This window comes from Equus asinus, chromosome 30 (assembly GCF_041296235.1).
Source record: "Equus asinus isolate D_3611 breed Donkey chromosome 30, EquAss-T2T_v2, whole genome shotgun sequence".
Lineage (NCBI taxonomy): Eukaryota > Metazoa > Chordata > Mammalia > Perissodactyla > Equidae > Equus > Equus asinus.
The window spans coordinates 29,116,440-29,142,372 of NC_091819.1; the positions used below are offsets into that span (position 1 = coordinate 29,116,440).

Genomic DNA, 25,933 nt, shown 5'->3' on the forward strand with positions numbered 1-25,933 from the left:
AGTGGCTGTGGGTGGCAGGCAGCAGGATGGAGGCAGAAGGATCATCATGGATAATATGTATCTTCCACTCTAATTTTCCCAGGAGATAGCACTGGGAGATGGAAAGAATGTTGGCTTTGGAATTGGCTAAACCCGGGTTCAAATCCCAACGCTTCCACTTCACCGCTTCTTGACCTTGGTTATGTTTCTTATTTTCTCTGAGCCTCAGTGTTTTCCTCAATAAAATGGAGATGATTCTGACTTCACAAGGCTCTTGGGAGAATTAAATGAGGACACACGCTGGCTTCTTGGCCCAGGCCTGAGCGCCACGTGGGCACCTCAAATGTGCTCAGTTCCCCTCCCTCCTGTGCTTGACCAACCCCCTTTCCTGCCTGGACTTTCCCCGGTGGGTCAGCTGTGCCCACCTCCGCCTTCTCTCCCATCTGCTTCCTGGGCAGCTGGCTCCCCCACCTGCAGCCTTTCTCTCCTGGGACCTGCCCACAAATTACCCTCCCCACTGTCCCGGAACCTTCTGCAGTCTCTCCTTGTTACTCATAAGCAGCACAAGCTGTGAAAGCAACAAGCTGTGAAATGGGTGGTCTCAGCCCCGTGGAGAGGGACCTAAAGTACTGGTTCGGTTTAGTCCCTGCTTTTGCGCATGCACGCACTCCTTTACGGGGGCAGGCCTCGTGCTAGCGCTGGGGACACAAAGCTGCGTGTCCCCGTGGTTCTCATCTCCTGCAGGTGACTAATTCCACCAGGCCACTGCTTTCTGTCTGCTTTGTGGCTTTCCTGCCACGCTGATTTCCAGCCGCACGCTGCGGCCTTGACCTCTCGGCAGGTGATGCAAGCAGGAACCAGTCCGGGGATGAGAGAACGCCAGGATTTCCGCGCAGCCTCCCCGAGAAAGGACACGCTTCCTGCCCTACCTCTCGGGCATATTTTTGGGCTCAGTGCAATCCACTCAGTGGATTCCCTCCACGCCCTGTTTTGCCAGCTCCCTCCCGTTCATACTCATTGCTCTTAGTCTGCTCAACCGAGAGGCCAGGACTGGCATTTTATCGCCTCGCGACGATGTTTGCGAGCGTCAGTCGTCTCCCGCCGCGGCGCAAGGGGAGGCCCGGCTTGCTCTTGGCCCCGGCTGCCTGCGGCCTCGTGGCTCTCGGCGCGCCTTCCCGTTCCGATGGGGGATGCACGTGTCGGGAAGCCTCGTCACAAAGGCACAGACGCTGAGGCTTGTGGGAACGGTTCTGAGAGACCGCCTCACGCCCGCCACCTGGTAGAGCTGTTGATTGTGAGGGAGGGAGAAGAGGTGTGCACCCCGGGAAGGCGGAACCCCAGGGGAGAGCGGAAGAATCGTTGCATTAGTTGATGAATTCATTTCTTGCACTCATCGTAGTGCAAGGCTCTGCGGCCGTTTACCCAGAAGACTACCTTGTCCCTATCCCAGAGGACCCAAAAGAGACTGGAGAGAAGAGACGCTGCTTTCAGAATGTCGCCAAAAAAGCTGACACTTAATGGGCACCTCATGTTTAAGGGCTTTGTCACTCGATATAAATTCCTGCTCCTCTCTCCAACAACGGTTCAAGATGGGTATAAATACCCACTTCACAGGTGAGGAAACTGAAGTTCAGAGACCTTCTCCAGGAGCCAGGGGAAATCTGCCTGTGAAAATTCAAGCGAAAAAACAAATGAAAGGGATTTTGGGGCATTACAAAAGTTTTATTCCTTTTACAAAAGAATTCAGTTATTGACTCCTTTAAGTTTTGAGTGATTCTAGAATTTTCATGGTACGGTTTCCCTTCTCTGATTTACCCCACAACATCAGGAGCGCCCCGGTCAGGGCTTTGCTGGCGAGTGGCTGGTTGCTCAGTCTGCAGGAGCCTGTAGCCGCAGCTTGGGCCTCATTCGCTGATTCCAAAAGTTCCTGTGAGAAGGCCCAAAGAGAGATGTCAGAGCCAGAGGGAACTTAGATTCTCTCAGCCAAGTCTCTTCTTATGTAGGTATGGAAATTGAGACCCAGAGAGGTGAAGTGACCGGCCTGAGGTCACACAGCTGGTTAGTGATGGGAGGTGACACTTACTTTTGCCCCACACTCCTTCTGCCGTCTGGCCTGCTCAGCATGGTAAAGGAGATGGCTCCCCCCAGTCATCTGTGGCCCATGGGTGTTCTAGGAGTGATGGCAGTCACCTCCTACTTGATGGAGCGAACGGCAGTGTTGTTGCTGCCACAGTTTACATGCTCCGGGACACGCACAGCCAGTCTGTATGTACCCTCTGCCGGGAGTCCGACTTCCCTGGTGCCGAGGGCGAAACCCAGCGAGCAGCCTCTCCCTGTCTCACCACTGCCGCGCATTAAGGGGTCAGTTTACATTTAATTCAAGTTTGGCGTTTCTGAGCTGAGGTGGCCTTGCTTTGGCTTTCTGAAAAAAGCATGCAGCCCTGGCCTAGGAGTCTGAGTTTCATATAGTAGGTTCCAGTACCGGAGGGAGCTGGCTAGTACTTTCTGGTCTTTCTGAACTGAACATAAAATCTGCATGTTTCCTTCTTCTTTGTTCCTTTTTCAGAAGTGTATAGTTCCTCAGATTCTGAGGAGGGGAGGCTGGGAGAAAGGAGGCCCATACAGAACAGGGGGCCCTCCCCTTCAGCACTTCCGCAGCCTCTGTGCTCCCCTGTCCTCAGGGGGCTGTTGCAGCTCCATCCTTGGAGCTGAGGATGAAGTGAGAAGGGGCCTCGGAACTGCCCGGCTCGGTGCCTGGCACACAGCAGCCCTCCCTGTAAACGCCAGCTATTACTGTTACAATAGCTGCTGTTATTCTCCAGACTTCCAAGTTCTCTGCACCCCCCATGGATCATGTCCTGTGAACACAGGGACCTGGAGAAAAGGGGATGGGAGAGTGGGATAGAAGTGAGGGGGCGTGAAGGTTAGTGAGGGAAACAGAGCAGCCCACTTGCTCAGCATGCAGGCTCAGCACCTCCTTCCTGCCTGCGACGTCCTTCCCGCTCTCTGACTCTGGAGCACCACCAGCCCCCAGGCGCCCCCTCCCTGGCTCTGCACAGCCACTGCGTCTACTGCCTGGGGTTGCACCGCTCTTCTCACAGCTGCCTTCTTGGAGCCGACGTGTGCTCTCGGCTGCTGAGACTCTGTGATGTCAGGCACTTGACACCCACTGCCTCTTCTGACTTTCACGTTGACCTTATGCAGTAGCTGTGTTCCCATTGTGCCGGATGAGGACACGATATTCACAAGAGTTAAGTGACTTGTCCAAGGTCATCCGTGGAGTGACAGTGCAGAGAGCCGGGCTCGGGGCTGCTGACCTCCGGCACCTGCTCTGGCGCTGCTGCTGCCGGCACTGCAGGAAGACGTGCTCACAGACCTCCAACTGACAATGCAGCTGATGGACAGGGCCGTCTCCTTTTCTTATGCATACGTTACTGTTTTCCAGGTTTTTTTCAATGAGCCTGCATTACTTGTGTAATTGAAAATAACATTGATGATCACTGACAGCGTAGGTGCTTACCAAGCACTGGACAGGTGTCATCTCATTGATTCCTCATGTGAGCCTGGGTGAGGAGCCTTTGAGCAACATCATTGCTTTCCAGAGGAGGAACCAAGCTGTTGGAAGTGAGAGCACTGACCCACTGTTGTACAGTCAATAGTGGCGGCAGAGCGGGCTTGGGTCCAAGACGGCCCGACAGAGCTTATTGCTTCCAAGTGGAAATGAAACTCTGTCTTAGGAATAAAACAAGCATTCCATTTAATATGAAATGTCCAGAATAGGCAAATCCATAGAGACAGAAAGCAGATTAGTGGTTGCCAGGGGCTGGGGTGGGGGGTGATGGATGGGGAGTGACTGCTCATGGGTATGGGGTTTCCTTTTGGGTGATGAAATGTTCTGGAACCAGATAGTGGTGATGGTTGCACGACATTGTGAATGTCCTAAATGTCAAAAATGGTAAATTTTATATTTGCGTTTTACCACAATTTAAAAAATGTAGAAAAAAGGCAAGAAGAGGAAAAACTATTACTAATCATTTCCAGGGGCAGTTACATTTTGGAAGCTCTTTTCAAGAAGGAATACAATTTCGTGAATAACAAAGAAGAAGACCACCACAGGGATGGGAATCCCGAGGGCCTGGAATGGGAATCAGAGGGCCTTCAGGATTAGCTCTTCTGCCTAAGGGTCTGTGGGCTGAAACCACACCATCTAAGGGTCACAGTGTGCAGAAGGCTGAGTGCTGTATGTGGATGGTTCATCGAACGCTCGTCGTAACCCGGGGCAGAGTTACTTTTATCATGCTCATTGCGTGGATGAGAAAGCTGAGGTGTAGAGAGGGCTGAAGGACGTGCCCAGCATCACGATGCCTGTAAATGGCAAAGCTGGGCTTTGATCTCAGGTGGCCTGACCTCCTGGCCCACCATTTTACCTGCAGCTGTTATAAATCTGTGTGTCCTGTGCATCACCCGTGCGTGTGGCACTGTCCAATTTCACTCGGTGGAAATAGTGCTGTCGTTATCCTTCCCGCTTTCATCAGTGATAACTTGTCCAATGGGATACATGCTTCAGATACACTGAGGTTGATGAAACTGCTGAATGCGGGAACCCCAGCAAGGCTATGCCGGGTGATGGCAAATCAGGTTCAAATTCACCTGTGCCCTGAAGGTGGCATTTGGTGGGGAGCAGCGGAGGAGATGTGAGCTCCTTGCCTGTTCCACCCAGTGGAGAGCCCGCTGGGCCTCCTTCTGTGGTCCTGTCTCTGGTGGGCGTGGTGGCTGCTGCCCCCACACCCCCCGGGCTGTGGCATAGTGGCCCACACTGTGGTGGCCGCTGCAGCTGTCCAGGAAAGGCCAACAGGAAAATAGCTCTACCATGGTGGAAGGAGAAGAGCATGTAAAGATTGAAAAACAAAATAAAAAGCCAAACCAACAATCCTCTGCCATAGATATTCTTTAAAGTCCGGGTGGGACTGGAGTTAGGCTCTGTGTGTGAAGAGACACCAGTGTAAGCCACTGTCGATTTCATCATTCAGGCTCTGCTTGGATAAATAACAACAAAAACAGCAATTATCACCCAATGCTCTGCAGGTGTCAGCTCTCCACATAAGAGTTGGGGGCAGAAGCAGGAAGTCTCGGATCCTGAAACTTCAGAAGACACAGAGAGTAAGTCTCAGCCACCCCCTGTTACTGCCTCTGTTGACTCCAGGGCCATCCGCCACCATTTCCTCTGCTCTGCTCAAGCTCCCGCTTCCTCTGTCCCCAGTCTGATCAGCTGATGGCTCTGTCAGTGCCCTCCCCTCTCCTACCGGCTCCCTGTCTGTGCCCTGGGTCAGGGCTGGGTTCTCTCCTGCCTGGACTTTCGAAAACCTCTCTGGATTTCCTGCTGTGGGACTCGTCCGTCTTTCTTAAGCCACCAGCTGCTGCGCCGCCAGAGTGAACCTACTGAAGCACAGGTTGCGCCAACTCTCTCCTCGTTCCAAATCCTGCAGTGGCTCCTCTCTCACTCCCAGAATAAAGCAGACACTCCCCAGCCTGGCATTCAGTGCACGTGGGCATCTGGTTTCCTCCAACCTTCCATTCATTACTTGTTCAACGCATATTCCTCCATGTGCCAGGCAGTGGAATTGCCTCTGTGGGCACATGAAGACAAAGTCCTGGGTCCTTCTCTCAAGGACCTTCCAGAGTAGTGGGCTCCGCAGCCAGAGTGCTATGGAACATGACGTGAGCCCCTAATCCAGTCCCAGGTGGTCCGTGAAGGCTTCCTTGAAAAACAACTTGTCGAAAGTCACTAGATGTCACTTCAAGAAGGCAAAGGAGGGAGCCAGATAAAGATGGGTGGATGTAGGGTGGACAGGGAAATGGAGAGAGTGATGATGGTGAGAGGCCCAGAGATGAAAGAACAGGAGCAGGTCCATATGACTATAGCCCGAGAGGAAAGTGACAACATGAATGAGTGGGTCCAGATTACAAAAAGCTTGAGAAACCTGTCAGAGAGTTCACACTTAATCCTGAGAGCAACGGCAGGCCAGTGAAGCATTTAAGCAGAAGAGTAGTATGAACAGATTTGCATTTTAGAAGGATGATTCTGTGCCAGTTTGTAGGAATGGTTAGAAAGGGGGAGAGAGGCGGGAGATGAGTCAGGAAGCACTTTGAGGAGTCCAGGCAAGAAGTGATCATGACATTGGGGTGGATGGAAGTGGACAGATGTGAGGAGACATTTGACATATTGAGTGGGCAGGTCTTGGCAGTTATTTGAGGTAGAGGATGAGAGAGAGGGAGGTGACAAGCCCATTTCACAGGTTTCTGGCTGGGGCAACTGTGTGGACGCTGTGCCATTACCTGGGACGGGTAGGTCCCAGGTAGGACGAGCAGGTCTCAAGTCTGGGTATGGGTGAGGGTGTGAGAGACTGTGAGCTCAGCTTCGGCCATATTGAAATTCGGTGTCTATGACACACACAAGGAGAAATGTCACTGTGATTGAGGAAACACAGAAAGCTGAAGACAGAACCTGAAGAACACCAGCATTGAAGGGTGGGCTGGGAAGGAGAGCCTGCGACAGAGGCACAGAGGGAGGAGGCGTAGAGGCAGGGGGAAACTGGGGGAAGTGGGTCCTAACAGGACGCCAAGGAAAATAAGGACAGAAGAGAGCTCGATGGCTATCTTGAGCAAGGAGGTTGTTGATGACCTTGGCAGGAGAAGTTTCTGAGGAGTTGGTGTTGGTGGGTTGGAGGAGAATGCAGTGGGTTGAGAAGTCATCTGAGGTGAGATACTGGAAACAGTAAGTGAAGATGACTTCTGCCAAGAACTTCAGCCCAGAATGGGGGAGAAAAAGAAAGGACTGAGTCAGGGTAGGAAACATCTTCAAAAGGGGTTTCTTTCTTTCCTTCCTCCCCTCCCTCCCTCCCTTCCTCTTTCTCGTCCTCCCTTCCTTCCTCAATAGGGGAATCCTGAATGCTTCACACTGGGAAGATGCCTGTGGAGCAGGTGCAGGCGAAGACCCAGGAGGGGGAGGGAATGATCCATAGAGAGGGCTGTTGGGGAGGCAATCGGAGCCTGGGTGGAGAGGTGGCCCCGGGGAGGAGACAGCTCCCTTTCACGGTGGTGGAGAGCAGGACTGGGCGTCAGAGCGGATTAGCCTGGGGTTTGGGGCCAGGAGTCAGGGACGCCATCAGCTCATCCTTTCCATCCTTGCTTTGAATTGCTCCTGAGCAAAAGGGGCTACGCACGTGTGTCCGACTTTTCTCCACTTCACGGCACTTGCTCAGTGCTTTCCTCTTTTTCGCATGCCCTTCATTCTATCTTTACGTGGAGAGGTATATCCAGATTCTGTGGGGCCTGACGTGTACACAGTTTGGGACAGCCTCTTTAAGAAAAAGACTGCTAAAATATATTACTTTGGCAAATTTTATAAAAATATATGAAAATGTGAACATATTTCTATGGCTCCTCCTAGGACCTTGCAAGGAACCCATGCAAGCTAGAGTCCCTGAAGATGGAGCTTCTTCAGCTTCCTGTTAAATCCTCCTTGATTTAAATGTTCAAATCTATTCAAACTTCAAAGTTGAACAAAGAATTTGAGTAACAACAACAACAAAACAAAGCAAAGAGCCCCCAAACAAAGAAACAAAAAGCTTCTTCCATGAAGCCCCCAGTGGGAGGAAGTGGGGAGAGCCTTGGTTCCTCCTCTGTCACAGGGGGCTCGGGGCATCTGCCTCCTGTTTGTGAAGATTGAATAAGGTAACAGATGGGAGTGAACCGGCGTAGTTCCTTTCCCATGATTGGTGCTTAATAAACGTTTGCTGAAGAAATAAAATAATGCATGAACTTGGCTCCCTCTTCCCACTTTGACCTGCATGTTACTTCTGGTGGGCTCATCTTAATCTTCCTGAGAGGCTCTGAATACCTTGTGTGTGTCTTGCTATTTTGAGTCCTTTACAAGGCCTATCAGGGTGTCTTGAGTGTAGTGAGCATTCAATACATTTATGGGACGAATGGACTCATAAATGAACCGGGGTGTATGAATCTCTGCTTTAAGAAGGAAGTTCATGGTCAGCAGATTGCTTAGCGCTCCACCTAAATGAGTTTTCTGGTTGAAGCTGTCAATTCTTGGTGCCCACACTGGTGATCACTTAACAAAAGAACAGGAAGGACTGGCTCATGGCGGACAACACACATTTGGCTGAAGCAACAGAATGTGGGAAGGCAGGGGCTTCCACCAACTTTCAGAGTGTGGTTGGCAGAATTAGGAAATTTTAGGACAAGACAGTGTGGAGCACGGCTTGGACTAAATGTGATAAATTAGGCAAAAGCTGTCAAATGTAATTCAGAACGACAAGTCTAATGAATATGTAGTATAATATGGGTGGATTTCTTATTCTGTTCATTTTGAATACATTGCTGCTCAGGGAAAGTGTGTTTCTAGAGCCACCCGCGTGGGGAGAAAGCACTTTACTGTTTACTTCTCAAGGGCTGCTGTGAAGATTGAATCAAAAAAATTATATAAAAGTGTTTGGTAAACTGTAAATACCACATGAATCTCTTTTATTATTGCTATGATTATTGCTTCCCTGGCCTGATCGCTCTCCCTCCCCTCTCTTCTCACAATCTCTATGTTCCACCAGTTTCCTTCAAGTGTCAGTGCCCCAAACATATGCGTGGATTCTTAGGGCTCACTGTCCCACATGACCAGGGTAACCTGCCCACACCCAGACCTGTCTACTTTCCAGATTCTGAGGTCCTTGAGAATAGAGATGATGCCAGACTCATTTTATCCCTCAGTCCCGAGAACAATGCCTGGCACACAGTGGGAGCTCAGTAAATGTTTGCGGATAGATAATACTCTAAGATGATGGGAAAATAGTTCTTGTGTGATTTCATCTGGATCATTTGGCTGCACGGCCTTCTCAAGGAAGGTAAATTTAGTTCCCAAGACACCAGTCCCCTTCATTATTCCTAGGAAAGCAAGTCCATAAATAGTTCTTGTTACTCTACAAATCTTGAAAAAAATGCCCCATTTCCTTCTGGAAACTGTAATATTCCTGCTCTGATGTAACTTCTAAAGCACCCTTAACATCACATTGAAGGAGGCAGCTCTTTGCAGTGAAAAAAGCCCCAACGAGATATCCAAGGATGTGGGCTGAAATCCACATGGTCTTGTCTAAAGCTTGCCTTCTTGGAAGCCTCAGTTTCCTCTTGTGTAATGTGAAGATGATAATCCTGTCCTGCCCTCCCATTGGGGCTGTTTCCAAGATCACTAGGATAATGCAGGCCTCTACCAAAGTCCCGCACGCCTATGCTTCCTCTTCTTAGGACAATCTTTTTAGGTGGAGACTTGGTAGACATAAAAGACATTTATTGATAAACATTGGTAAAGGGTCACAAATGAAAGGGAAATACTAGGAAAATGTGGAGCAACAGCACTCACTGGGGGCAGATCATTGGTAGTTGTTACCGGGTGGATTATGCTACGATGGGCAAATGGGACCATTTGGTGGGAAGAATGAAGGCACAAAGCATAGAGGGGGTGATTCTGGGGCCTACCCTCCCTACCCCTCCTTTCCTCCTCTTACAACCGAGAAGCATGGTCCCAGGATCCCATCCTCTCCCATCTCCTCAGGACCTTGCATCATGCTGGTCGCATCCATATGCAACATCTCTCTCAAAACTGGGCCCTTCCCACTGATATGCTCAGTCTCTGCCATCTTAAAAGATATCTTCCTTTCATCCCATAAGCCCTTGTCTCCATCTGTTTCTTCCCTTTCACAGCATCTTGATAGAGTTGAATACGCACTAGCTCCATTTCCTCATCTTGTATTCACTCGTGTTAGTCTTCCATTTCTCCACAGAATCAGCCCTTGGTAAGAACCAAAGGGTCCATGTTTCTAAATTCAATAATGCTTTGCAGTCTTCATCTTGTGATGTCACTCCCTCCTCAAAATGCTGCCTTCTAGCTGGTGCCTGTGACAGCACACTCTCCTGATTGTCCTCCTGTCTGTGGCTGCTCCCTCTCAGTCTCTGTGGTGGGTTGAATTAAGCCTCCCAAATGATGTGATCAAAGTCCTAACTCCCGGCACCTGGGAACATGACCTTATTTGGAAACAGGGTCTTTGCACATGTAATCAAGTTAAGATGAGGTTATTAGGGTGGGCCCTAATCCAATAACTGGTGTCCTTATGTACAAGAAGATTAGGACACAGAGGGAAGATGGCCATGTGATGACGGAGGCAGACATTGGAGGCAGAGAAAACGCATCCACAAAACAAGGAAATCCTGAGGCTGGCCCCGTGGCCCAGTGGTTAAGTTCGCTCGCTCCGCTTCGGCGGCCCAGGGTTTCGTAGGTTCAGATGCTGGGCACAGACATGGCACTGCTCATCAGGCCATGCTGAGGCGGCGTCCCACATAGCACAACCAGAGGCACTCAAAGAAGACTGGCAACAGATGTTAGCTCAGGTGCCAATCTTTAAAAACAAACAAACAGGTTCTGAGGCCAAGTCCAACCAGGAGCCTTGTTTTCTCAAGACAGTGCAGAGGGAGAAGGGGCCTGAGCAGCTGGAGAGAAGACCAAGGTCGGTGTCCACAAGCCTGAGTGTCCTGCCCCAGGCTAGGCTGTAATGCTCAGAGTCGAGAGCAAGCAATCAGTGGGAGTAAGCAGCTCAGAAGGAAGCCTGTGAACACAACGACAGTGCTGGGGGTCCCCTACCACAGGGTACCTGATACTCAGCGGGGTGGCTACTTAAGGGCCTTCTGCCATGGTGGGCAGCCACCCTCCTATTAAGCATTCCCCAACCTCGGCTAGAAACATCTCCCTCCTCCCTCCTGCCACCAGGACGAACCATACAACACCGCCGACAGTCCACTCTGTTCGTCCTACAAAAATGGCAATTTCATATGGTTCAATGTAATAGACCAAGAGCTTCTGATGGCAGAGCCGCTGTTGTTTTCATCTGTTTCTCCACAAGTCTTGCCATGTAGTGGATAAAATAAATACGAACCAAAGAAAAACAAACAAACAAACAAACAAAAAACAAGGAATGCCAAGGATTGCCAGAAGTCATCAGAAGCTTAGGAAGAGGCAAGCAGGGACCTTCCCACAGAGCCTGCAGAAAAAGTATGCCCTCCCTGACACCTTGATTTCAGACTTTGGCCTCCAAAACTATGAGAGAATAAATTTCTCTTGTTTTAAGCCATTAAGCTGTGGTACTTTGCTATGGCAGATTGAGAAACTGATGACGCCTCCTCTCAGGCTCATCCTATGTTAGCCGTAGGTTTTCCTAAACACTTAGTTCTAGACTTCTCTTCATCTTTTGACGTATCCTCCTCCCTAGGAGACCTCCTCCACATCTATGCTTCAGCCATGGCTTCTCCACCTGTAAATCCTCCCCGGCTTTCCGAGCTGAGCTCAGACCTGACTCCCGCGGGGAAGCCATGTGCAGCGGATGCTGTCAGTGCCCTCCCACACCCCCGGCGCTCCTCACGCCTCCGTCAGCTTCCCACTGCGGCTGAAGTCTCCCACGTGCTCTCTCTGGCTGCAGGAGTGAGTGGGGCAGAGCACTGGAGAATGAATACTCCAGGAGCCACCCTCCAGCAATGATGGATGGGGGTTGGAGAATACACAACTCAGCTTCCTCACCTCCTCAGTGACCTAGAGCATCTTTCAGAGGCCCCAGCAGACTAAACCTCACTTGCCCACAGGATCACATGCTCATCAACTTGCACCATATTGGCTTTTGTCTCTGTCTCATGTCTCCCCTCTCCTACCACACTTCCTGAGGTCATCTCCCAAAAAGACTGCTAGCCCTCAAATCCTTATCTCAGGGGAAATCTAACCGAGACACTGAATCTGAATTACCAGCCTGGCACAGATTCTCCAGGTATTCTTCTGAGAGCATGATAAGCCTTGGCCATACAATGTTTATATGCACATATTTCTTTTGTAATTATTTGAGTAATATCTGTTTCTTGTCCTAGAGCCGGGGAGTAAACAACAGTCCTCAGGCCAAATCAGATGTGACTATTCATTTCCATACTGTCAACGGCTCCTTTTGGGCTATGACAGCAGAGCTGAGCAGTTTCAACAACGACCTTATGGCTTGCAAAGCCAAAACAGTTACTGCCTGACCTTTGGCAGAAAAAGTTTATTGACCCCTGTGCTAGGCTATAAGCCTGTGTCAGTTAGCTTTGGCTGTGTAAGAAACCACCTCAGAACTTAATTGTTTAAAGCAACCACCATTTATCTAGCTCCCAGCTCTACGAGCTGGCTAGGTAGCTTTTGTGGTCTAGGCCTGATCAGCTGATTTCTGCTGGGCTCTCTAATGTGTCTGTGGTCAGCTGGTGGGTCAACTGGAAGCAATGCTCCTAGGATGGCCTCACTCCCATCTTAGAAGTTGGCAGCTGTTGGTCAGCGAGACAGCACGTTTGGGCCTTATGTCTCTCACCACCCAGTAGGCTAGCTTGAGCTCTTCACATGGTGGTGGCAGCAGGGTTTCTAAGAGCAGCCACACAGGACAAAGCACAGGCAGTTTTCAAGCTTGTGCCTGTATCGTGTTGGCTAACATCCCGTTGGTCAAGCAAGTCATATGGCCAAGCTTAGTGTCAAAGTGGGAAGGCACTCAAAGGCATGGTGGGGTGTGGAGACAAGAGGGGAAGAGCCTGTGGCTACTTTCCCGATTCTCCAGGAAGCTCTGTGGGGCAGGGGCCCTGCATGTGTTTGCTCACCATTCTATGTTGATGGAGAAGGCATAGTGCCTGGACGGCAGCAAGTGCTGAATAAATATTCATTAAGTAAATGAATAAAATTTACCTGCTTGATCAGCAACTATGTTTTATTGAGCCTTTGCTATATATGGGTGCTGTTTTAACTATTTCACATACATTATCTAATGCTTACCATGTAAGGTAGACATTATCAGTACCACTTTATGGACAAGAAAGCTAAGCCTTAGAATCCATAACTTGCCCCATATAACACAGATAGGAAGAGAGAAGTCAGAATTTGAAACAAATTTGTTTAATTCCTATGCTGTTAACCACTACTCTAGGATGCTCTTATTATTTTTTTACTAAAGGCTTCAAATTTTTTATAGTTTAAAATTTCTTCCTTTATTTTTCTATTTTAAAGTTCTCACCAGGGTGTTCCTTGCTTCTCTCGGCCTCTCGCACCCCTCTCCTCGCAGGTCCAGAGGTCCTGTTAGCACCTCATGCAGATCTCCCATTCCAGGGTCAGCCAGCACTTCTGAGTTAAAAAGTAAGCTGTGGGGCAACCAACAGCTCCATGCCTAGAATCCCTGCTCTTGACACTCAGCAAAGTTGAGGGCCACCACTTCACCCAAGAAGGCAGTAAAGCCAGCCCAAAGGTAGCTGCTGAGAGGTGGTGAAACAGCCTTGTTTGTCTTCTCTCTCAGGCCTTTCAGTCCTATGAGAGGCAATCCATGGATCAAGATCAAAATGGTCTCTAGCAAGCACAGTCTTCTAAATGACCATCATTTATTCAGAAGTCGATAGTTAATCAGCTCCACAAATGTTTATTTAACCTTTACTGTAGTCCAGGCATCATTCTATTCACAATCGGGAAGCATAAGTGAACAACAGCCCTGCAGTAAAGACGCTCATCATCTAAAACATAGTTATTTGACAATGTATTGAGTGTACTGGTAGAGACATGCCTGCAAGTACAGCAGCCGGGCCCTGAACTAGGTTGGGGTGGGAGGTTTGAAGGGGAGGATGGGAATTCTCTCATACAACCTTTAGAATCCAACTCAGGTTCAAGCAAGGCTGGGTCCAAAACACTATGAATTAAGTGAGTGGTCAAGTTCATAGACTGAAGCGTCAGATAGACTGGGGTTACACTGCTGTTTCCACCATTTGTTAGATATGCAATTTTGGAAAAGATAATGTCTCTAAGCATTAGTCTCTTCATTTATAAAATGGGCTAAGAATAGTATCTGCCTTGTAAGGTTTTTGTGGCAATTAAATAAAAAATATATATGTCAAGAGCTTAGCACAATTTGGGCACATGGTAAACATCCAAAAAGTGACTGGTGTTATGAGGGGGGAGGCAGCCGTGGTTCTGGTAGTGGCACTCCAAACTTTTCATCATTCCTCACCCTCTTCTCCAGCTCCAGGCCAGCACCCAGTAAGAAGGGGTCTGGAATTCCCCTGCATGTAAAGAATGGCTTCCCTTAACACAGCCAGCGTTCCTGCTCTTGAACCATTCTGAATCTTTTTGATTTCAGATTTATCTCCCATTTTTCATTTGTAGTTTGACCTTTGTCTATCTGTCTTGGTAAAACTCTTTTTGTACTGACCTCTGGCTTTCATTTTTGCCTGGGACTGATGTTGTCCCTTTGGATTGTGTGATTTGGGGGCCTCTCCAGGCAAACATCTTACCCGACTTCACCTGAGCAACAGCCTGATCCAAGCTTAGTCCTTAGAAGTTGACCAGATGGCAAATTGAAGACAAAGCTTGACAAGAATTTGAAGGGAGGAACGTGACAGTGCTGTGGAGAGACGGGGGAAAGTCAGCCTGGCCTAGACTTCTTCACACCAGTTTGGTGGGCGGGAACAGCCAGCCTCCGCGATGTGACTCATTTTGTGCGACACAGAAATCATCCTTGCAGCCTCGTAGCTGGCCTTGTGTCCCTCTGTGAGCATATGTATGTGTATGTTAACATTCATACAGAGCCTTCAGATGCGCGACTATAACTTGACATCTTCTAAAAATTCATCAGTTTATTTATTAATTTTAGCAAACTGGTTTCAGCCACAGGAAATTAGAAGCTAATTTTTCAATAAGCAATGTCTCCAGGGATAGTTCACAAAATCAACGAGGAAAATACCTGGCCAATCTAATTCATTATCACAATCAAATAATGTTAAAAGGTTATTTGTGGAATAATCTTAAATTAGAGAATTATATTAGCAGCTTGAATCATTATTGATTATTTGATTATTGGCCATTTAAAAATTGTCTCTACTTTTGAGATTTTAGACCAGAATGAGATTTATAGCATCCTTCTTTAATTTACTGTACCCTGTCACAAGATGTTTTGCTGTATTGCTGAATGAGCCCTGGGCTTACCTAGATTCACGCCGTGGCTCCTTCATTTGATGGCAACCTAGGGCAAGTCAGATGTTCTCTCTGAGTCTTGAGGTCCGCATTAATGAATGGGGAGAGTAATACTAGTTTTGCAGAACTAATACAAGGATTAAATGAGATTATATTTATGAAGGTACTGTCTAATAATAATAACAAGCTTTTATGAGGTGCTTATCATGTGCTAGGAACATGTATGAGTTCTTAGCACATAATGATATATTATATTTATTGACTTATTTAATCTTCATAAAACTCTATGAAATAGCTATTATTACTCCCATTTTACAGATAGGAAAACTGAAGAACCAGGACCCTTAATAATTTGATTGAAGTTCTCACAATGAATAAGCAGTGGCACAAGACTTTGAGTCCAGCTAATCTGGCTCCAGGGCTCACATATTAACCACTACAATCCATGCCTAACCACCAGGCAACACTGCCTCTTTGTGCCTCCTACATCAGTGTTCAGTGCACAGTTGGTGCTCAATAACCATAAATGTAGCTAACTATTGGAGTACTCACCAGATTGTAAGCGCTTTTGAAGATAGCATAGTGTCTTATTCACCTCTGTATCTATCCTTCACAGATGCTAGCGCTGGGCTTGGAATAATAGAAACCCGGTATAGCGTGTGTGTGTTTTTAATTGGAAGGGTGGGATTGGGGGAGGGGAGGAGGGGTAAAAGGGATAAGATAAAGATTTCACTAATTGCATAAGTAACCTGAGGTCTAAAGATGTTACAATCTCCACTCAGAGTCTTTCAGGGAAACGCCGTCTCTAACGCACACCAGTAAATCCGAGCCAGGCTGAACTCTGCCTAGACTACCTCAGGTCGGAGAAAAGAAGCCTGGACACACTCTCCCGGAGAAATATTGGTAGGTAACAAAGAAACAAAGTCGGAACAGTTGGTGCATTAATATCTGAAATGTAACTCAGATGAAGTCATATCTAGATTTTGCCAATTTTTAATTGCTTCCAGCATCTTAAACACCATGTGCCAAAACCTTCCATCCACCTCATTTGCCAAGCACCTCTGCTTCCCAGTCACCGGGACTCAAAATCCCCATCTTTGAACCCCCCTCCCTGTGCACGCCCCCCGCCGCCACATACTCAGTTTCCAGGGCCACAGACTCAACCTTCTCCATGTCATTCCCACTGGACCTGCACTCTTCATTCTTCCCTGCTGTCTACTGTCGCCAAGGCCTCCTCACTGGCCTCTCTCCTGGTCTTGTCTTTCTCCCGTCAGTTCTGCACTGCTGTTGACTTCGTTTTCTAATTGCGGTTCTGAGCATGTCGTTCCCCGGCTGGAAGACCTTCTGTGGATCCCCACTGCCTGCGGGAGTACATACTCCTTGAATTCATGGGCTTTCGTCACATGACCCAGTTGAATAATTCAGGTTTTATTCCCTCCCCCTCTCATATTCAACCTCATACTCTATACCTTCACCCCAGCATACTATTTCTAGTTCCACAGCTGCCTTCCAGGCTTTTTGGACTGGCTCTTCTCTTCAGCTGCAACCTCCTCTTTCTCACCTGCCTTTCAATTCAAATACCCTTATTGCTGTTTACTAGCCAAGCCCAAAGAGACATGTCATCCAGGGCAGTGAGGGTCTTTTAATTTCTCTTCTCTCGAGGCACATTGTCTAACATCTGATGCTCGTCAGCTGTCAGGACACCTCAATCGTTTCTTCATTACCTTCTGTGCTTTTATACTTGTTTCATCAAAGGATTGCCCATCAAATCTGAACCTTGTCTTTCTGTGGGACAGGCCTGCCCCACCTAATTTGTTTACCTAGTGGTCTGTGCAGATTATTTTGAGGAAGGCTACTTTCGAAGCAGCCTATCTAACCATGGACATGCTTCCATAGAAGGAAAGGCAGAGGGAAGAGAGAGGGGCCAGAGCCAGCAGCCAGGGGCCAAGAGCGACGTGCGTGGAGGTGGATGGGGAGGGCAGGAGAGGGAGGAGTGCCCGTACTGTGCGGCTAGGGGCTCGCTTCTTTTGCCCCTTTAGATACACATTGTTCCTCCAATGCCATGAATAAAGTGACTAAGTCGAATTCTTTTCCTCCCAAGCAGGATCATGACAAGTCTCAGTAGAAGGTTTGGATTCAGCCAAGAGAAAATACATGTTTTTCAGATTTGGAGATTTGGAGATAGGCTCATTTATGATAGAATTGGCATTACCGTCACCCTACCGATCACTGGGCAAGTTATTTCATCCACTTCTGTGCTTTGAAGAATCTAGGGCACTATCAGGCTGGGATCCAGTACCCCATCTGCTTTAAACAGATGATAAGTTACTTATTCTAGAAGTCTTTAACTCCTGTCCCAAGTAGTGGATGTCATTTCCTGCTGGGCTCTTTATTCCAGCTAACCTCTTATAAATGGCTCACTTGAGATGGACTTAAGAAAAAACCTCTCTATATCCAAAATTGTTTTCCTGAAATACAGACCCCTTAATTTGCTATGCATCCCTTTAGAACTCTGTGACAACTTTCTCCTCAATAAATTTCAAGTCTAGGTCATCAATATTTTGTCTGAGGATGATGAAGAATTTGGGTGTACTAGTCCATAAGCATTCACTGCTGTAGTCTTTTTCATTTCACCAAGGAAAAAGTCAAGAGCAACCTATGACTTTGGCTGTGCGGAGCATCTTTCACACAACCATAACATCACAAGGAGACTTTGATCTCATAGGGAGCAAGCAGTAAATCTCAGAATCAACAATTAGCTGTACATATTTCTTCAAAGTCGGAATCATAACATAACTCAGTTATTTTTTTGAGTGCCAATATGCTCATAGCACTCTGCTAGGCACAGAGGGAGAGGCAAACATGATGATGGGAAAATGAGAAAACAAATGAAACGGAGTCATTGCCCTTAAAGGAGTTACAGGCAATCCTTGTTATTAGCGGTAGTTATGTCCTATAAGATCACTACAAACACTGAATTAAGTGAATACTGAGCTATTCCTCCTGGGGAAATGCAGGGTTAGATTCCCGTGAGCCTCTTGTTCTGACATTTCATCAGTTGATCAATGCATAAACTTGTTTTATGTGTAGTCATGTTTGAAGACACCTTATTTAGTATCTATTATTGATTCATTAGCATTGAGCTCATTGCCAACAGCACCGTAACTCACGCCTGCACAGACCTTGTCTAACACTCGTGTCTTTTGCAAGGCTCATCACAGCCTCTTGCTCTTAGGAACATGTGTCGTACTTTAGCACTATGCTTGGGAGCCATTTTAAACAGCGAAATCACCAAAAAAAAGCACAAACTTTAGACAAACATGGCACTATATAGGCTGTGAAAGAACACAGGTACAGGACGAACATGTGTCTAGTTACGAAAGGCGGAGTGTCACCTTGTCTGGCCTTGTCTGGGAATATGTGCGTTGAGCTGCTCAAATTTTCCCCACTCTGTGCATGTCTGTGAATGACCGGGAAAGTGCCATGAGATCTGATATGCGGTTACAAATAAAGTCAGAGAGTAGGCAAATTTGCAAATATGGAATTTGTGAATAATGAAGGTCGACCATGTATTCTAAAAGTCATGTTAACGACAAATTATAAAATTTACGAGGAAGAGTTGAGGAAAAACGAAGCAATATAACCAAGACCAGCTACAGAATTTATAGGGCCCAATGCAAAATGAAAATGCAGGCTCTCTTGTTCAAAAAGATAGCAACAGCAGAGCATTAAACCAAGCATGGACCTTTGTGAGCGTGGGGCCCTTTCTGGCTATACAGGTATTATGCCCACGAAGCTGGCCCTGACCCTAACAGTTAGGTTAGTACAACCTGGGGAGTAGGGTTTGGGACTGGATCAAGAAAGATTTTATGGTGGCATTTGAGCTAAACTCTGGATGGCTTGAAAAAGTAGCTCAAATAAGTGGCTGAACACTCCCAATTCACATAATGCCATAATGTATTTATAAACAGAACAGTCGGGACGTGTGCTCTGGACTCCGCAGTTCAAAGGTCGGGGAGTATTTGTTGACCCTGACCATGTGCCAGGTACTGCAGCAAATGTCAGCATGTGTTCTCTCATTTAATCGACACCACAACCCTATGAAGGACAATGTCATCATCACCCTCGTTTTCCAGTTGAGAAAATGGAGGTTTAGTGAGGTTACATACTTGCCCGATGCTGCACAGCAAGGGGCACAGAAAGGTTTTGTGCCCATCTCTCTGATCCCAAAACTACATTTAATCTCAACCACACCATGTTTCTCCATTTCGTGTGAAATACACATTGCCCTATGTCTTCACAGAGCCAACCTTGGCAGAGCCACCAATGGTGGGGCCAGGTGAGCAGACAGCTCAGAGGGGCTGGCCTGAGCTGAGAGGGCACCTCCTTCCCTAGCCTGCTCCTCCGCCCTGTTGCCTCACGCCAAAGGGACAGTCATGCGGTCTAGGTGGAGACAAAGACCTTACATTCGCACAGCCCTAGGAGTTTACAAAATGCTCTCACTTTTGTTATCTTTTGGGTTATTACAATAGTCTCATGAGTTCCTTACTCAAATTTCACAGTAGGGGAAAGTGTCAGCAAGGATGAGTGACCAGTCCAAGGACATGGAAGTGAGGAGTGGCGTCAGGGGCTGGCACCCGGATCTTCCAGGCCCCAGCTCAGCGTTCTTCTGGCTCAGCCCCTCTGTCTTCACTGGGGACCCGTAGGGGGTGAGTGGTTTAAAACTCAACAGCACAGACATGCGTTGGCTCTCCACCTTCGCCGTCTAAAGCCCCTCACTGATAAGGTTCTTGCGTCCAGTTTGCTTATAAATGCATTCTCCTTTCAATTTGGCTTCTTTAGGAGTAGGGCAGGAGCACAGAGTGTTCAGTGGCATAATTAATACTCTGAATGGTCTGCATGACAGAAATCTCCTGGCAGTTCGGGCTCAATTTGTGGATGGAGGGGGTTTCCTAGCTCCTCAGAACAGGGTAATTAAGCAAAGTGCTGGAGGGGTCTCCCCTTGGTTTGGGAAAGGGAGAGCAGAGCAGCATTCGAAGACTCCGGCGCTGACTGGCGTCTTTACCCAGCCCTGGAAGGCTCTTTGGATCTGAAAGAGGAGCCTTTCCTTGTTTCTTGCTGCCTTGGCTCCTGTCACCTGCCTCCGTCTCGCACGCAGCCAGTGCACAGAGGCCCTTCCTCACGGGCGCCTGGGCCCTCTGTCCTCCAGCAGAGGTGAGGGGACCAATGGACGGACAGAGGGCTCTCTCTCCTCCCAGCAGCGTCAAAAGGTGGAGGGCAAGTTGCTTTCTACTGCATGCCGCGCTGGGCCATGTGGGGAGGGAAGGAATAGAGAGAGACACTGGCTCTGTTTCCCAGAATTAATGGTTAGCGTCTGCTGAGGCTATTTACCCTGTAAACGAAATTAAACAACAAAAAGCAGGGATGAAGCAAAACAACCCAAATGAGCAAAAACCATTCTGGCAGGGGGTGGAAAACTCACTTTCTCTCAGCAGCGCAGGTCCAAGCACGTGTACCCATTGGAAAGACAAGCGGCTGAGAAGAACTTGTGTGGTGGCCTCTCCTCGGGACCGCCCTGTCCCTGGAGGATGCCCCCCCCCCCCCCCCCCCCCCCGCTGCCCCGAGAAACGCCACGAGCCGCACAGTTCAGCGCGATGCGCAGTCTGCATCTCAACTGGAAGTCATGAGAGAGTTGTGAAAATTATCAAAAGGGATGGGTAGAAATTCAGCAATTTTATTCTGTTAAGTAAGGAGTAATTCTGTGGTAGCTAACCATCCTTCTGTCTCATCAAGAAATTTTGCGGTAGACTCATTCTATGGGAAGTTTTGTCTACAGTTTTCCATCTGTTGTGATGATCGTTATTAATCAAGCTGCTGTCATATCATCTCGGGCTGTGATTTTCGTCAATTCCTCAACGCTGAGTAGGGTCGGTCCTGGGGAAGGAAGTGGTACCTGAGGGGCTCAGATGGTGCGTGCGCCCCGCCTCCCGTGAGAAGTCTCTGGGCTGTTAAATACCATTTTCTAAAATAAACATAAAATGGAAACTGCGAACATCTATATTTTCTAAGACTCACCCAGCAGATTTCCCCAAGAGCCTGCTTTAGCTGGGAAGTCAGTGTCCCATCCCACAAGTATTTACATTGAGTTCACACGAGTCTGATTCGGTCACAAGACTTTGTCTTCACTGTCGTCCCCGCGCTCCGGGTTTCCTGGCCCTTGTGGAGGACACGCCCTGAACGCCATCCTCAGGCGGCCACATCTCGGGGGCGGCGGGGCAGCCCTGGGTCCTGGGGGAGCCACCTGTTCTGGAGCTGCCCCGAGTTGGTGTTCCATGGAAACGAGGCTGTGTGCTTAAGAGTTGGTTTATTCATTTGTTTACTTTGTTTTTGTATTATTTTTAGTAAGTAATTTAGGCTAAACAATGTTTTAAAAATAATTTGAAAGTTTAATTCTTTACTTGAGATAATTGGCTACATGTAGAGTTATTTTAAAAACTAGAACCTCAGTATTGGGAGACGTAAAGCAGAAATGATTAGGACAACAGCAAAAAATGTACGAATATGACTTACAGTGTATTTATACACCATAATTCATCATATTGGAAATATCCATGAAAATTAACTGTAGCCTACCTCTCTGTGATCCTCAACTGAGTAAATTCTCCCTCCCCTCCTGGCCTGTCTACCCCATCTCCCAATATATTGCATTTCGAAGGCAGAGACAATTGAGGCTTCCCAGAAAACAAGTTTATGATAGCAGTAAATGATATGGCAAATATATTTGGGAGAAGGGACAGGTCTTCTGTATCTCCCCGTGTGGAGTGGAAGTTGTAATATAATCAAACAACCACCACTGAGATTTATCGAGTGCTTATTCTGTGTCAGACAGCATGCTAGGCGATTTACATCCATGATTAAATTTCAGCCTTGCAACAATTCTATGAAGTTACTATCATTATCCCCTTTATACAGGTGAGTTTCAAACAACTTGCCTATAACCAGTTATATAACTAGTCCTACCACTAGTAAGGAGCAGAGCTAGCATCTGAACTCAAGTTTGTGTGACTCCAGAGCCCATGGCCTTAAACACTGCCCTCAGCTAGAGAAAATGGGCTTCTAGCAAAAAAGAAGAGTTGAAGTCCACAATGACTTGAAGTCAACAAGAATTCCTCAGTCTCTACAGAAATAGGTAACTGTGTTCACTCATCTGTGCTCATCTGTGCTGGGACAGTTATGGGTTTCCAGGTTAACCTTGAATTATCCAGAAGTTCAGGTAACGGGAAGATGGCATTGACAAATAATTTAGATTAATTAAGATTTAGATTCCTGTTGATTGCTTTTCTATTGTTCCCTGACTTTCACGTTTATATACTTTGATACATGATTAGCTTTCCTATGGTGTTTCCTGTAGTACTTCCAGTTTTCTGACTTTTGCTTACCTCACATTTTTATCTTAGTGCCATAGTCATTCTTTTCTTTGCTTCTTATGCCTTGATTTCCCTTTTCCCTATTTTTTCTGAATAAGCCAGGAAGCTCTCCTGAAGAAGGCAGATACGATTCTTACTGCGTATTGTCTGTTCTTTGCTCTGCACTAGACTAAATTAAGTGTTTTAAACTTTGTCTCTCTCTGCATCCCTGCTGTCTTTATCTTCTTTATTCTGTTTTCCTTGTCCTCTCCTTTTCTGTAGGAAGTGTTCAACCCAGCTCTCTCACGGAGGAAGGCAGCCCCTCTAGGAAAGAGGAGATTCGGCTTTCTAAGCTGCCAGTTCAGCATGGCAGTGGAGGAGGCAGCAGAGAAGCATACCTTTAAAACTGCTGATGGGCAGAGAGGAGCCTTGTAGGGAGGCTGCAGACTGTGGACTCCATGCATTTTCTGGGGCGGCGTTCATTACTCACGGAACTTTGGCGGGTTGAAGCCTGCTTACCTCTCCCGGAGGACAACTGCTCCGGCTAATGGAATTCTCCTGCTTTCCTATGGCTCTGTTTTGTTATCTTTAGGCACTGAGTGAAGTGGCATGTGCCAGTGGGGGTGGCAGCTGCCCCTGCTGTTACTGTCCTGGCATGGCTATGACCCTTCTTTCTGTATCAGCATCAAGAGGATGCCGTCGTCCCATGACGCCAAGCAAAGCCCGCCGCCCACCTCACAGAGAGCACCAGGTTGTCTCCAAATCCTTTCCTTTCGCCATTAACTGTGAAACACCCAGCACAGGAGATGAAGGTGAAAAGACCAGTAAATGAATGCATTTCTGCATCCTGATGGTAAAATTCCTTTTAACTAGGATTTCTCTTTTGCTGACTGTAGTTTCAAATTCTAATGTTACTGTAACTAATTGCTGGCAGATGATTGATTTTTTTTAAAAGCATAATTAAATTAAAGCAGACTTTGCTTTTGGTAAACTATTTTTAGTAAAATGTATATGATAAAAAAACCCAAAACCAACCCAACACTAACCACATGCTCAATCTGGATGTGAAGGCACGTTACTAAAAACCCTTATACATATTGAAATGAACTGGCTTATTTGTCTAATAGCAATTTAACCTTGTATAAATAAGTATGAATACATGGCAAGGCATCTGAAAAAATCTAATTTATCTGTACTCAAATGAAAGATTTTAAACTATTAAAAATGATAATATGCCTGTAGACATACTATTTAATTTGCACGAAATAGTTACAGGGAGTCACTGTAGAAAAGATGCTAGGATGTGGAATCTGAAACATGTAGGTTCAGAAAACATCTGCGGACAAATAGAGTGAGCGTCTCCAATTTTAAAGTCGATTTTAAGTCATATAAACAACTATACCCCCATTATCAGGCATATATAGTGTGGTTACGAATTCAAGTGCCTAATTACATGCTCAGCAAAGAGGAAAAGGCAGAAGGTCCTTCATTAGAGGTTGGCTTGAAAATGGGCAGTGTTTGATTCCTTGTGACCCTCAGTTGGCTCATAATATAAATATTCTTAAAATTTCTCTCTCTTTTTCCCCTTTTCCACTGAAGAGAATTATGAGCAAGAAAATGCAGCCCACTGAGAAGCAGATCCGCATTGCAAACCAGTGGCTGCGATTCCTGACTTGATTTATTGCCCTGATGCACTGGCTCTCCCTGGCGGGAGCGTCCTCGCCCCTGCCCGGGACCACAGAGCCTCTCCTCCGCGCTGCCATCCATTATCCCCTCCACTCAACAGCTGCTTCCTGCTTGCACTCCGTGCAATGTGAGGCTTTTAAAAATCTCTCTGTCTTTAAAAAAAAAATGTCTATGTACTTTCCATGATTTCCTTTTGGGATCTAACTAAATGCCTTTTCTTCTTCCCTTCTCCCCAGTTACTATATTTGACACCACAAAATCAAGAGACTGGCTGCCACAGACTTAATAGCTCCATGAATTGGACAGGTAGACCCGAGCCACAGGGCACCATGGTCCTCTCGGCTTCTCCCTGCTGCCAGCTCTGCGGCCGACATCGCCACTGGAGGCTCAGTGCGGGGGGAGTCACGAAGCCTGAGAGCCCTGTGCTCTGAGCATCGGGCTCCAACTGGAAAACAGGCTGCTGCCTTCCTTTCCTTCCAGGCAATAACGTAGCAGGAACTGAAGGATTCTTAAAAGGAAAATGAACAGCAGAAAGATTGGTGCCATTGCTATTTCCAGCAGACCGAACAGCCTACAGAGAATCGTCAAGATGGGCAAACTAACATGGACAAAATGTTGAGTTTTCCACATCAACAGTAAAGTTCCCCTTATAAATGAAAGCAAGACTCATTATCTTGTAGCTAGAACTTTATATTTCATAGAGGTTTTCCCATTTTTTTAAATTATACTTTCCACAGTTTTTACCCACGGGGTAACTAACTGACTAATGTACTTCTCATCTTATTTCCGGCTGAATTAGCAGACAGAGTGATTACCTGCTATCAGACACACAGTAAGTCAGTGGGAAAATCTAAATTAGAACTCAATGCCTTTTGCGTTCTCAACTTCCTTTTCTCTGTTGAGCCACACAGATAAGAATATTCAATAGACCAGGAAATGTGCGTGGCCTCACTGCAAATTCTACAATTTTATAAATCTTTCAGGAAATTTTTGAAAGGTCATAAACCATAAAGTCATATTTTGAGTAGTTTGTCACCAGATCTTCCAGGTGAGATATTTTCTGCATTTTCTTCTGGCCTATTTGTTATATTTTATGAGCCAAAGTTATTATTTTGGTACTTTGGGAAACAATTATTAATTTGTATTTTCCTAAAAACTAGATTTACAGCATGTGCAATAGGTATGGCTTTGGGATTGTACACCTTTTGTCTTTGGATGGGACCTGTCAAAAATCAAACCCTAACCCTGCCTAGCTGACAAATAAATGTTATAGCTGTCTAAAGGTTTAAAGCAATACAGATTGTCTGAGCCAATAAGTTGATTTGGTGAGAGCGGGATGCTAATGAGTCTTTGATCCGTGCAGAGGCCAGTGAGTTCTAGCACAGTCTCAGTCTGCACCCCTCACCCCGCCAGCTGTCTTGCAAATGCCTGCCATTGGTCACAGGGGGGACCAGGCAAGCTGGGAGTAGGGATGGAGTGGTGCAAATCCATCATCTCTCCAAACGCATCACTCAAGTGTCGGTCCTCTGCAAGACAGGCCAGCAGCAGGCTCTTCCTGCACAGGGATGGGCATGCTCCAATCAAAGAGGTTCCTCAGCAATAGCACTGCTGTCTTCCAAGGGAGATTTTCTTGTTTTTGTGCTGAAAATAAATGTAGTTTCGTATTTACTTCATGACTTGGGCTTTTAAAAGGTATTGCATATGGTAATTTGGGGGTGGGGACAAGTGAGCTTCCAGTCCTCAGGAGAACTTGCTGGGACTTAGAGACTGACCATCAGGGTGAGTGATGCCTGGCCTGTGA

General features: G+C 47.1%; 1 long non-coding RNA gene across 1 annotated transcript; it reads left to right on the plus strand.

The window, feature by feature from the left end:
• Nucleotides 1-22,771: 22,771 nt before the first annotated feature.
• Nucleotides 22,772-25,665, plus strand: LOC123282285 (uncharacterized). Its single transcript, XR_006522326.2, has 3 exons — nt 22,772-23,299; nt 24,046-24,259; nt 24,369-25,665. It is a non-coding gene; the product is annotated as an uncharacterized lncRNA (long non-coding RNA).
• The last annotated feature ends 268 nt before the right edge of the window (nt 25,666-25,933 follow it).